Source organism: Alligator mississippiensis, chromosome 6, assembly GCF_030867095.1.
Source record: "Alligator mississippiensis isolate rAllMis1 chromosome 6, rAllMis1, whole genome shotgun sequence".
Classification (NCBI taxonomy): Eukaryota; Metazoa; Chordata; order Crocodylia; family Alligatoridae; genus Alligator; species Alligator mississippiensis.
In genome coordinates this window covers 72,258,934-72,271,361 of record NC_081829.1, presented here as the reverse complement: position 1 = coordinate 72,271,361, position 12,428 = coordinate 72,258,934, and the positions used below count along the sequence as shown (strand labels likewise).

General features: G+C 41.0%; 1 non-coding gene across 2 annotated transcripts in view; it reads right to left on the bottom strand.

Moving 5' to 3' along the window:
• LOC102573417 (uncharacterized) overlaps nucleotides 1–12,428 on the bottom strand; it is a 103,369-nt gene that overhangs the window by 67,359 nt on the left and 23,582 nt on the right. The window contains exons 2-3 of one of the 2 annotated variants that reach the window (XR_009463090.1): nucleotides 5,683–5,737; nucleotides 2,159–5,601 (exon numbers count right to left, since the gene is read on the bottom strand). This is a non-coding gene — a transcript (uncharacterized LOC102573417). Of the gene's footprint in view, nucleotides 1–2,158; nucleotides 5,602–5,682; nucleotides 5,738–12,428 lie in introns of those variants that run through there. The other variant, XR_009463089.1, reaches the window with a different exon arrangement.

The following is a 12,428-nucleotide window of genomic DNA, read 5'->3' as shown; positions in this document are numbered from 1 at the left end:
TACTGGTGACTAATTTTTGGCTGGCACCCATTGCCAACTGACAGAGGGAAATGCTGTTAATACCAGCTCCAGCTGTTTTCAACATGGCAGAGAATTTCAGCTCCTGCAGGGCTTTTCACTGCTCCATTGTTCCATTTTGTTATTTTAATCTCCGTACCATGTGTTTGTCAGTCGTCACTCAAAAATCAAGGAATCTGACAAAGATCTGCTTCATTCAGGGTCTCAGTTCTCATCAGATTGCATAATCAGGCCTTTTGCACATCTGACAGCTGGTCCACCTGGCTCTTTCAGGAGCCCTTAAAGGTACAACTCCTCTGATGCTTGTCTCCACATCAATAAGTAGATCAAGGATGAATAAGAGAAAAGTGCATATGATTTAGCCAGATGGAACTGTTTTGATGCCTCAAAGGATCTCTGAAAGATGACTAGACATGTCTAAGATTCTATTCTTCTGAAAGTGATGGCAAGGACAGACTTGAAAGTTTTGCAATCTTGCTAAGACAGGAACTGCACAAAACACTGAGGGATTTTTGATTCTGCAAGTCAGATGTACCAGACTAAAAAGGAGAGTGAATTTGCTTTTAGTCTGAGAAAAAGGCTTCTTTTTCATTCTTTTCATTCATCATCTTATAGACAAATTAAAAAGGCACACATTTACTGGAAATCTTTTTCCTTCCACGTATTAATTCCTGTTCACAATTAATCTATAATTCTACTTATCTTGTACTACAGACTACAGATTTGTTTTATATGAAAGACTGGATTTTCTGGGCTGCTGATTTCCCATTGACTTCAACATTTTTCAAAAAAATGAACTGTTTATATGCATTGTTTAGTAGATTGACATTTCTGTAAAATCATTTTAATAAGGCTTTATTCATATGCAGTAGAAAATTGCAACTAGGGTATAATTGAGCAGTAACTTTAGAATGAATACTGACTAAGGGAAAATAGCTAATTTTAAGGTATTTAAAGTTTAATTTCCCTGGTTGCTTGTTAAAAAACTGTAAAACGTATAATCTAAAAAATCAGAAGCAAAAATGGCTGTATGGAAAACATAACACTTTATATTTTTAAATAATTAGAGATGAAAAGAATAGATTATTTGAGTTACACCCAAATTTAACTAACATCTGTATTATCATTGAAGTAAATAAATCTAATACCCCTAGTAGGAGAAAATAAAGCAAAAATCAGACCCTTTTATTCTCATCTATATGGATACATGCAGAGAAAAATAGATCAGAGGAGTTTATTTTAAAAGTATAGCTGAAACAATACTTCCCATCCAACTGTACTTTAGCTACCATTCAGTTGGGTGTCATTCACTTTTAACACATTTCTTTAATCATCTTTTAGAGCTGTAATATATAAGCAAATGCTACACAAGCTGATCCAGAGAAAGAGTGAATTCCTGACAAAACGCCCACTGACTTCTAGACCAGGATTTCACCTTCCAAAAGACAACATATTCCTTTTATTTCTTACAGAATATTCATTAAGAGGATAATCTTTTACTGTCAAATTTTTCAAGTAATGCTTTTACTTTCCATTTATTTTATTTTTGTAATACCTCCTTCAGAAATGCCAGTTTTCTAAACTGCCTGATTTAACAGTTTCAGCTATTGGCATTTTACAATTGTATTTTCTGCCTATAAGCTTATATGGACTACAAATGTTTCCTCTAAAATAGGATATTTCACCTGTTGTAAATATTACATAATTTGTTTTTTGTTTTTTTAATTTCCAAAGTTTCTTTGTACGCTACACAAAATCCAATTTAAATTCCTCTGTTTAACTCAAAGTCACCATATAAAAATATTCAACACACTGGTATCATTGTTTTAACTTATGCCATTTAGCAGTATGCCATCTTATATTCAGTCAAACTGGAGAAAACACTTACGTAGCCTTCAGTGAAATCTGAGAGATACAGAAAGTTGACACACTGGTTGTTCTTATTTAAGTTTGCCTTAAAATAGATGTTGGTGAGAAAGAGAAACTGACTGAGGAACTAAATCTACACTGCATAGAGTGGCACATAGAAAACTGTTTTGGGGGGAATTTCTAAGAACTTTATACTCTGCATTACTAAGTTGATAAATATTTAAAGGAAACAAAATAAGTAAAACACACCATTTCAAAAAACACCACAATATCCATATGTTTGTTCTTTATTGTTTAAACAGCTCACTTCCTGTACATTGGGCATTTGATAAGCCGGTTGATTTTATGCTTTTATCCTCTAACATATAATTTTATAATATCTCTATATGGGAAGTAAAAGCACTTTCATTATTCAAAAAATGTTTTACTGGTTATGATAAAAGCAAATGAAATATACTATCCACTATACTAGTGGAACAAACTTCCCCACAGAACAAAAGTGGGTTGCACGTTGATATATAAAGCTATTTTATGCAATCCCAGGACTTTCAATAAGTAACTTAGGACAGAGGGTCCTTGTTATTGCAGTCCTTATTATCTGACCTTCTTACCCAATGTCAGCACAACTGAGATGTGAAAATGTTTTCCATTACATTAGGAACACACTGGTGTTGTCATTAGTACATATATATAAACTGCATTATCAGAGCAAGGAAGCTCCTATTTGTATACATTGGAAAATTCATCCCCATAAAGTGCACACAGGTCAATTGTGGTCTACTACTTGTGTGAGGGACCTACTTGCTGAATACCAAGTATAAACATTTATGGAACTTACTAGTTAAGAACATATAAAACACAGCTTTGACATTAACTAAAATATTAATTTAATCTGATCCTTTCCTTTTGCTCCATTATGCTTTATGCACAGTGGTGCTCTGACACATGTTGATATCTTATGGTATGTAAATGTAAACTTTCTGACTGGAGCATTTAACAAAGCAAGAGAGATTTACACAAAATATTTGCCAGGTTTCCTTAAAGAACTCAGTATGAGCTAAAAAGCATTGGACCAAAGATACGTACTTCCCTTACCGTAGGAAACTGCTTATCTATTGAGTTCAGTAGCGTTGTTCCCATCTTTATATTAATTCCATTGCTAGGAACTGGCAAAGAAATTGTTCAAAATATACTGGCATTTTCAAGAGCACAAATGTGGTAAGGAGCAGTAAATGGGAGTATTAAGGCTATGTCCACTCCCTGTCGTACAAAAGAGTAAACATCAGATGTACCCTTCTGTTAAAGGGGAGACAGAGTACTTGGATGTATATGGCCGAGTGTAGACGAAACGAGGGGCATGTGTGCACAACACTTTAAAGAGGGCAAAATGCTTTTGCACTGCTTTAATGGTGTCGGTGTTTGCAAGTGTCAGCAGTGTATTAAGCATTAATTACAGCCACTGTAGCAAATTCAGTGGCGTAATGTGCCTTAAATGACTTGGGCACAGCAAACTAAAGCTCCACAAAGTTTTAGTTTGCTGCTCCTACAGCTGTGGAGCGAAGCACTGGTCTCCGTGCAGCTGGAAGCTCTGCAGGCAGCCTGGTAGCAGCCTAGGAAGGCAGGCTCTGCCCAAGACAAGCAGTAAACCTGATCTTTTTTTTTTTTCCCCCTGGAGCCTGCCTGCCTGCCTGAGCTGCGCGAGAGCCTGGTGCTTCCCTCTGCAGCTGCGGTGTCCCATGGAACCGACTGAGCTTGGTGCCTTTCAGTGGGTGCCACCTGGTGGGGGGAGGCACCGCAGCCGCAGAGGAAAGCACCAGCCCCTCCCCCCCACAGCCCAGGGACCACTCAGCCCTCCAGCAGCTTGCTCTCCCTTCCCCACTGCCGGAGAGGCAGGTAAGTCAGTGAGGTGTGTGCACGACATGGGGGTTTAAAAGGCCCTACATTGAAGCAGTGTTTTAAAAAACACACCGCTTCAATTTAGGGTCTCCGTTTTGTCTACACATGCCCTATGCTGTTAATCACCCTTCCTCTACAACCCTATTATTAATGACAAAGGGGTTTCTGCTATTGACATATTAAGAAATATTTCTATCATTGATCATGAATATTCAGTTCCTCAAAAATAATTTAAATAAACTGGACTCCTGTAATTCTTACTACTTGTAATAATTTTAATCAGGAAAGATTTTATAGTTACAGAATAAATGAGGAAACAAAGTGATTGATCTTGATATGGGCATATATTCCTATAGAAACTGTTTAAATGTAGGGCAAAAGAAATTAAAATGCAATTGGAAAAGAGCATGAAAAGATGGAGGTGGTTTTTATGGCTAAATTTAAAACAAATTTCAAGTACCAAAATGCATAGATGGATTGGCAAGGATCACAGCACAGTTTTAGTAGCTTCACATTATGATGCTACATAGCACCTACAGCACAGATTTCAGAATCTCACACTTGTTACCCAAGATCAGTTAAAATCTATTTTATCTCTATTTTCATCAAAGTGATCTGACTTGGGCACAGAATGCATACCAGAGACATTCACTTTTGAAAAAATGCATCTCTTAACAATTTCAGCACAAGTAGACTTTTGGGATGGTTACTTATTACCCAGTTTCACCACTGTATGGTAACAGAGCAGATGTCCCACCTCCACCAGACCAGGACATTAAGATGATGAAGCTTTCTTTAAACAGCCAGCAGAAGTTTCCTGGTCACAGATCCTGGTTCTCATGAGGAACTTCAATCACCCTGACATCTGGGAGGGCAATACAGCAATACGCAGATAATCCAGGAAGTTTTTGCAAAGTGATGGGGACAACTTCCTGGTGCATGTGTTGCAGAGCCTACTAGGGGCCATGATCTTCTTGACCTGCTGTTCAAAACAGTGAAGAATTGGTGGGGAATGTAGAAATGGTTGGCAGCAACAACCACAAAATGACTGAGTTAAGTATCCAAAGGAAAGGAAGGAAGGAGAACAGCAGAGTAAGGACCCTGGACTTCAGACTTCAACTCAGTCAGGGAACAGATGGGCAAGATCCCCTGGGAGGCTAGTCTGAGGGTGATAGAAATCCTGGAGTGATGGCTGTACTTTAAAGAGACCTTACTGAGGCCACAGGAATGGATCATCCCAATGCACAGGGAGACTAGCAGGTGTGGCAGAAATCTAGCTTGGCTTAGCAGAGAACTCTTCAGTGAGCTAAAACATTAAAAGGAAGTTTACAAGAAGTGGAAACAAGGACAAACAACCAGGGAGGAGTATAAGAGTGTTGCTCGGGCATGCAGGGATGAAATCAGGAAGGCCAAAGCACAATTGGAGTTACAGCCAGCAAGGGACATGAAAGGTAATAAGAAGGGTTTCTACAAGTATTTAAGCAACAAAAGGAAGATCAGGGAAAGTGTGGATCCCTTACTGAATGGGGGAGGCAACCTAGTGACAAAGGATGCAGAAAAGACTAAAGTACTCAATGGCTTTTTCACCTCAGTCTTCACAGGCAAGGTCAGCTCCCAGACTACTGCACCTGACAGCACAGTTTGGGGAGGAGGTGGTGAAAGAACAGGTAAATGACTCCTTAGGGAAGCTGTATGTATATAAGTTCATGGGGCCAGACATGAAGCACCTGATGGTGCTGGTGGAATTGCTGATGTGATTGCAGAGCCACTGGCCATCATCTTTGAAAGCTCATGGTGATCAGGAGAGGTCCCAGGCAACTAAAAAATGGGAAATGTTGTGCTCAGCTTTTAAAAAGGGAAGAATAAGCAACCAGGGAACTACAGACTGGTCAGCCTTACCTCAATTTCTGGAAAGATCATGGAGCAGGTCCTCAAGGAGTCCATTTCTAAGAACCTGGAGGACAAGAAGGTGATTAGAAACAGTCAGCACGTATTGTCAGGTGCAGGTAGTAGTCAATTGACTCAATGTCTAGCTGGCAGCCAGTATCAAGTGGATTGCCCCAGGGGTTGGTCTTGGGACCAGTTTTGTTCAATATCTTCATCAACGACTTGGAAGATTGGATAGAGTACATCTGTAGCAAGTTTGCTGATAACATCAAGCTGGAGGAGTAGTAGATATGCTGGAGGGTGGGTTAGCATTCAAAGAGACATAGACAAATTGTAGGACTGGACTAAAAGAAGTCTCATGAGATTCATTAAAGATAAGTTCAAATTTCTGCACTTAGGACAGAACAATTCCATGCACTGCTACAGGTTTGGGACTAACTGGCTAAACAGCAGCTCTGCAGAAAGAACCTGGGGGTTACATGCCAGTAGACCAAGGGAAGTGATTCCTGAATTGGAAACCCCTCTGTTCAGCACTGGTGAAGCCACATCTGGAATACTGTGTTCAGTTTTGGGCCCACTCCCACTACAGAAAGGATGTGGACAAATTGGAGAGAGTCCAGCGGAGAGCAACAAAAATGGTTAGGGAGCTGGGTACCATGACTTGAGGAGAAGCTGAGGGAACCAGGCTTATTTAGTCTGGAGAAGAGAAGATTGACGTGGGATTTAATAGCAGCCTTCAAACACCTGAAGGGGGGTTCCAAAGAGGATGCAGCTGGACTGTTCTCAGTGGTGGAGAACAAGGAGTAACAGTCCCAACTGTTACAAGGGAAAGTAGGTTAGATGTGAGGAAAAATTATCTCATGAGGAGGCTGTTACCCAGACAAGCAGTGGAATCTCCATCCTTGGAGGCTTTTAAGACCCAGCAAGACAAAGCCTTGGCTAGGATAATATAGTTGGGGACAGTCCTGCTTTGAGCAGGATGTTGAACGAAATGACCTCTTGAGGTCCCCTCCAACCCTAATTTTCTATGATTCATAGTTCCCTAACCCTGACAACTGCAGTAGCTGTTCCTCAAGTTCCCAAGAGCCTTGAGAAAGTGTACTTGGTACCCAAAAGTCATCTAACATCTCTCCTAATTATTCAATTAAAAGAGATTACCAAAAAACAATCCCTCTGGCTAACTGCATATTTTACAAACCATCATAACTACAATGACACTCCAACTGTACTATAGGCTCCATTTTGGCATTTTACTACAGGTGTGCATACAGAGGTGGATCCAGGATTGTGTTAAAGGGTGGGGGAGGTGCAGGAATAGTGACTGGTACTGCAGGTGTGGCTGCACCCCTGCTCCCAGCTCCCGTTCCCCAAACTAGGGTAGAGAAGTTTTCTAAGTACTCCAAGTAAAAATCTTTCTTCCCTTCCCCATCTTGGTCCCTTCTTCCCCTCCCCTCCAGCTGCATATTCCCTCTTCTCCTCTCTCCCCCTCTCTCACCCACTGTTGCCACTGTCCCCACTGCTACCACTGAAACCCTCTTCCCCTTCCCCTCTTCCCAGTTCCCTGGCTGTCAAGGAACAACACCGGAACAAGGCAGAGAAACAAAACCTGCCCACTGCCATCACTGCCACTGTCCCCATCTGAGCCTGGCTTTCCACAGTAGCTCTGGAGCTGTCCCACCCGAGGCAGTTAGGGACAGCAGCAGAAGTAGCAGTAGCAGTAGGAGGAGGTGGTCCGAGGGTAAGGAATTCTTTCTTGCTTCAGGGACTTCTGAGAAGTAACCTGGGAGTGCTGCTCCCACCAAATAAAAAATAAGACATGCCGATAAAGTTAGGATCCTTAATGCATTCATAAGGTTTTACTATTAATGATTTTTTACAAGGAAAATGACCTTAAAAAGACTGAAGCTGGCTTATATAACTATCCATATTTTGTTATGCCAAGTGTCCGTGCTCACATAACTCTTTGTAGGAAATCCTAAAAGTGACTGATAGAATATCCAGTGTAATGACATGCTCCCCTATAAAAAAATATTTTCAATTTAGAATTAGAATGGCAGGGCAGGGTGAAGTTTAGAAAGCCTGCCTCTCCCTCTTCCTTTCTTCCACCACACTAAGACAACTGCAGTGTTATTCAACAGCTACAAACAAATTTAGTTATTACGTTTAAGATTAGAGTCCAGGCCCTTCAGGGCCCTCACGAGGTTGTTTCCTCTGACTGGTAATAAAGTGTGTAGAGACAAAGGGGGCAACAACATAAGCCAGTTCTGATGAGACAGTCTACTATAAAGCACTAAAAATAATTCCTGTGTTAAAACTTAGTACAGAAATAAAGCAGGATTGCTTTTATTGCTTTAGTTTTGTTTTTTATTAGTAGCAATAATAATACTGAGGTAGCACTGTTGTTGTGTACCCTGTGCACTTTGCAATTTCCTTTCTTCTTCCTACCCAGGTTTTGGTAGAATGTAGGAACATCTCTCAACAGTTTAGGTAGGCATAATGCTATTATCTGAACCATAATAATAATAATTTAAACACCCAGTGCTGGGGCTGATATCTACACTTCTGGCACCCCTCCCCCCCCCCCCCCCCCCCCCCAATAGCATATGGATTTCTAACACATAGTGGAGGCAATACTGACTTGGATGAAGCAAACTCACCACCACCACCCTAAAGTACCTCTGTTTTTTTCCAGCACAGTCAGTCCAAGTATTTACTTGGCTGATTTTGTTTTACTGCAGAGGTTATTGAACTAATGTTTAGCATAACTATCTGAAGACGTATGATTTCAGTAACCGTTTACATGAATAATAAACATTGCATCTGTCTGTAGCAGGGTGGAGGGTTCTTCTGTTGAACACTTCCCGAATGCAGCTGCTGAGTAAATCCTAATTACTCAATGCAGAAAGCATTAGCTTTCTGAGTACATGTAAGCAGCCAAGTTGGAGACTTGAGTTTTTAAGACCGTGGACACATGTAACAACCAGACTGCTCCCAAACAGGATTGGGAATTGGTTCACAATTCAGGTCAGAGGTGTTCACAGGTACAGTGCCACAGCATTCCAGGTAGAACGCTCACCTTTAGGCATTCAAGTGCCACGGTTCTGACACTAGGGAGTGGGACTGAGCACCCAGTCCTCGTGGTGGATAAGTGGGGGATGGATGAATAGTGCTTACACCCATACCCTGAGACATGCAGGGGGTGGGCCCCTGTGTCTGGGTGTGTTTTCACTTTTCAGCTTTCTGTTTTCTCCTAAAAAAAAGAGTTTAATAAAACACAGTAGCCTGCACCTGACCAAACTCTGCAGTGTGCTTGCCTGACTTGGGATTCCTGAGGGGGTGGGAGGCAGGGGGAGAGAAAGACTGCTGGACCCGTGTGTTTGGATTCTCGGGGGCTAGGCAGGGATTATAACGGGTCACAGTTGAATAGGGATTGAGTACACACAAGTTTTACTGAACAAGCAGTACAAGGGATCTTACTGATAAAAAGTGCCAGCAAGGGAGGGAAAAAAAGGGTCAAAGGAGTTCTAGCTGTGTACCAGAATGGGCAGTTACAAGGGGCAGGTGGGGGCGGGAGGGGGGAGGTGAGAAGTTATGCAGGCTAAAATTCCCGGAGGACTGACATTGTCATGGCATGCCTGATGTCAACATACAACAGTGACCCAGTTCACCATGAACCACATCAAAGAGTTCTTATTTTTCGAGGAACTTTACACTGGTTTAACAGACGTGTACATCTGTCCATGTCAGGTCCATTCATTAAACTGGTCAAGTGTTGTGTGTGTTCATTCCCTGAGTTACCAAAAATGCCAAACTGTACAGAAAATAAGTCTGATTCAGTACGGAGACTTCAGTTCTCCATTATTTCATTTTCTGTGCTGAGTGCAGAAAAGTAGGAAGTGGCAAAAGCTGGCTGTTTGCACTTAAACTGATAATGTGCAATGTGCATATATATTCTGTATTGACTCATCAGGGAGAACAGTACTGCTGCTTTCTACCTCACCTCTTCCGTTCCCATACAACAGGGTACAAGTTCACCATTGGGCTAGGAAGGTACAGCTCTATTTAAACTGTCCTCACTTTCATGAGTAGTGAATTTGGCTCCATGACCTAGCCTAGGAACAAATGTTGCATTTGTCCCTAGACAAGTTGTGCCTGTGTTTGTTCTGGAATGGACATGACTCAATATTGGTGCGTACACACAGCACCTTTCTAATCAGGGTTTAGAGACCAGCTGAATGCACTGCCACTTTTCTGCCATTGACTTTATGATGCAATCCTGGGATAACCTCTTGGATGCACTTTGCAATGTCCTAGAATAAACTGTTAGTCCTTCTCATCCCATTAACCTTTCTAAGTTACTAGATCTTGTTTCTGGACAGTGGTCATGGATATTTGAATGATTGCACTTTGTCCCAGGATAAAATGGTTTATCCTGTGACAAATGTAATATGTGTAGCCTTAGGTACTAATAAGCAACAACACACAGTTTCTAGTACTGTGGGTTGCTAGGTGTGGTCTAAAGGTCTATGTATATAGGGCTGTGTACATAGGGAAGCTAGCCAAGTTAACTGAAGATGTGACTGTAATATACAATAAACTGATGGGTGGGTGCTCTTATTTAGAAGTAAAACAGCCATTTTGTGTTGCAAGGGCAAGTGAATTAAGGGAGCTTAATAAACTTCAGTTAATGTGTTTTAAATACATGTATTCCATTTATTTGACTTGACTTTAATTTTAGGTAGACATATCTAAATTGCCCTAATTAGTAGTACTTCACTTTTTTGCCCTGTCAGCCAGGTGGACAGTCCCAGGTCCATCCATGATCCTGATTCCCCTCCACTGTATGGGGAAGAGGTGTCATGGCCCAGTCCCAATCTGGCCGTGCAAGGTGTAGGAACTTGGCAGCAGGGTGGGGGTGACAGCATTAATTGCTACTGCTCCCCCACCACCAAATTTCCTGACATGTCAGGTGCCCTGTGGGCTGGATGCTATGTGTCTGTGGGCCTCATGTAGTCAATGGGCTGGAGATGGGGTGCCCAAACCCTAACTTACTACTTTCAAACTTATTATGCATACAGTTTCTCTAGTTCCTTTTCCTTTACTACCATAAAGCCTTATTGAAATAATACATCACAGTTCTTCTACTATGTCCGTGCATCACACTTCTGATCAGCAGGCTCCAAAATTCTTTATACTGAATAGACATCTTCCACTTTCAGTCCTTGCCCCAAGAGTCTTATTACATATCTGCACTTAACTACATCTGACAGCTATTAGCCTGAATACTTAACTAATCTAAATTCTTTTGTACAAAGTGTGACTGCATTGTTCCTCCTAATTTAGCATAATTTGCAAACTTGGAAGCCTTTCTTTCAACACCACAATCCAAATGTCATCTAAAAATGATTAAAAGCTTTCCCTATGTCACCTCACTGATACATTCCTTCCGGACTGAAAAGAACTTATATTTATTTTTTCATCCACTAGGCTCCTTTTAAATTTGTTGTGTGATCTTTTTACAACTTCCACCCTTAACAGGAAACAAGAATGTTTGTGTTTCATGTAATTTTGGAACCAATCCTACAAGGCAATTAAGCAAGTGTGCAACTTTAACACATGAGTAGTTCTATTGGCTTAAATAATATTTACAAGCTCAAAATTATGCATGTGCTGAAGTACCTTGTGGAATCAGGCACTCCATTAATTAACAACTATTAAAATTCAATTACAAAATGTAAAGATGGGTATAGGACTACAGTAGCCTCCCATGAGTGAAAGGCAGAATTGTAGTACAGTATTAGAATAAAATAATATGCTCTTTACGTGTAGCTGACCAACTGTATGAAAGTGTCAGAAAAAGCAGTTTGTATATCAATTTATAAAAAAGTATATAGATATACAGGGTAAACTGTCCAAAGTGACTAGTAATTTTGAGATGCATAGAGCTAGTGCGCAGCATTTCTGAAAACTGGTCCTGCAAGTTGGATCCCTAAAATAAAGTACACAAAGCTGCTAGTCTTTTGACAATGAAAATGTTTGGAGCATTACATTTTGGTAACAATACTTTTAGACGATTCAAATAATTAGTCTTCCCATTCTTTGGCAGTTCTTAAACTGTTCTTTCTAAATATCCAGTTCTACTTCTGTATAAATACGATTAAGTCTTTATCCAAAAGCAGCAATAAAATGACTTTGTTTGGAAAAGTAACAGGTTTGTCGTAGGTAGGTCTTGCCTGACCAATCTCATCTCCTTCTATGACCAGGTGACATATCACCTGGACAAGGGAGAAGAGATTCACATCATATATCTGGACTTTAAAAAGGCCTTTGATCTGGTGTCCTATGACCTCCTCATGGAAAAATTGGCCAACAGTGGCCTTGGCTACACCACAGTCCGACGGCTGGGAAATTGGCTCCGAGGTCGGACCCAGAGAGTAGTGGTTGATGGTAGCAAATCATTATGGTGCTCTGTGACCAGTGGTGTCCCCCAAGTCTCTGTCCTTGGACCAGTTCGCTTTAACATCTTTATCAATGATGTGGACATTGGTATCAGAAGCGCACTGGCTAAACTCACCGGTGACACTAAACTTTGGGGCATAGCTTTCACACCTGAGGACAGGCTAGTGATCCAGGCTGACTTGGATAAACTTAGTAAGTGGGCGGATGCAAACCTGATGATGTTCAATACCAATAAATGTAAGGTACTCCACCTTGGGGGAAAAAACCTGCAGCATGCTTACAGGCTCGGCAGTGCTACG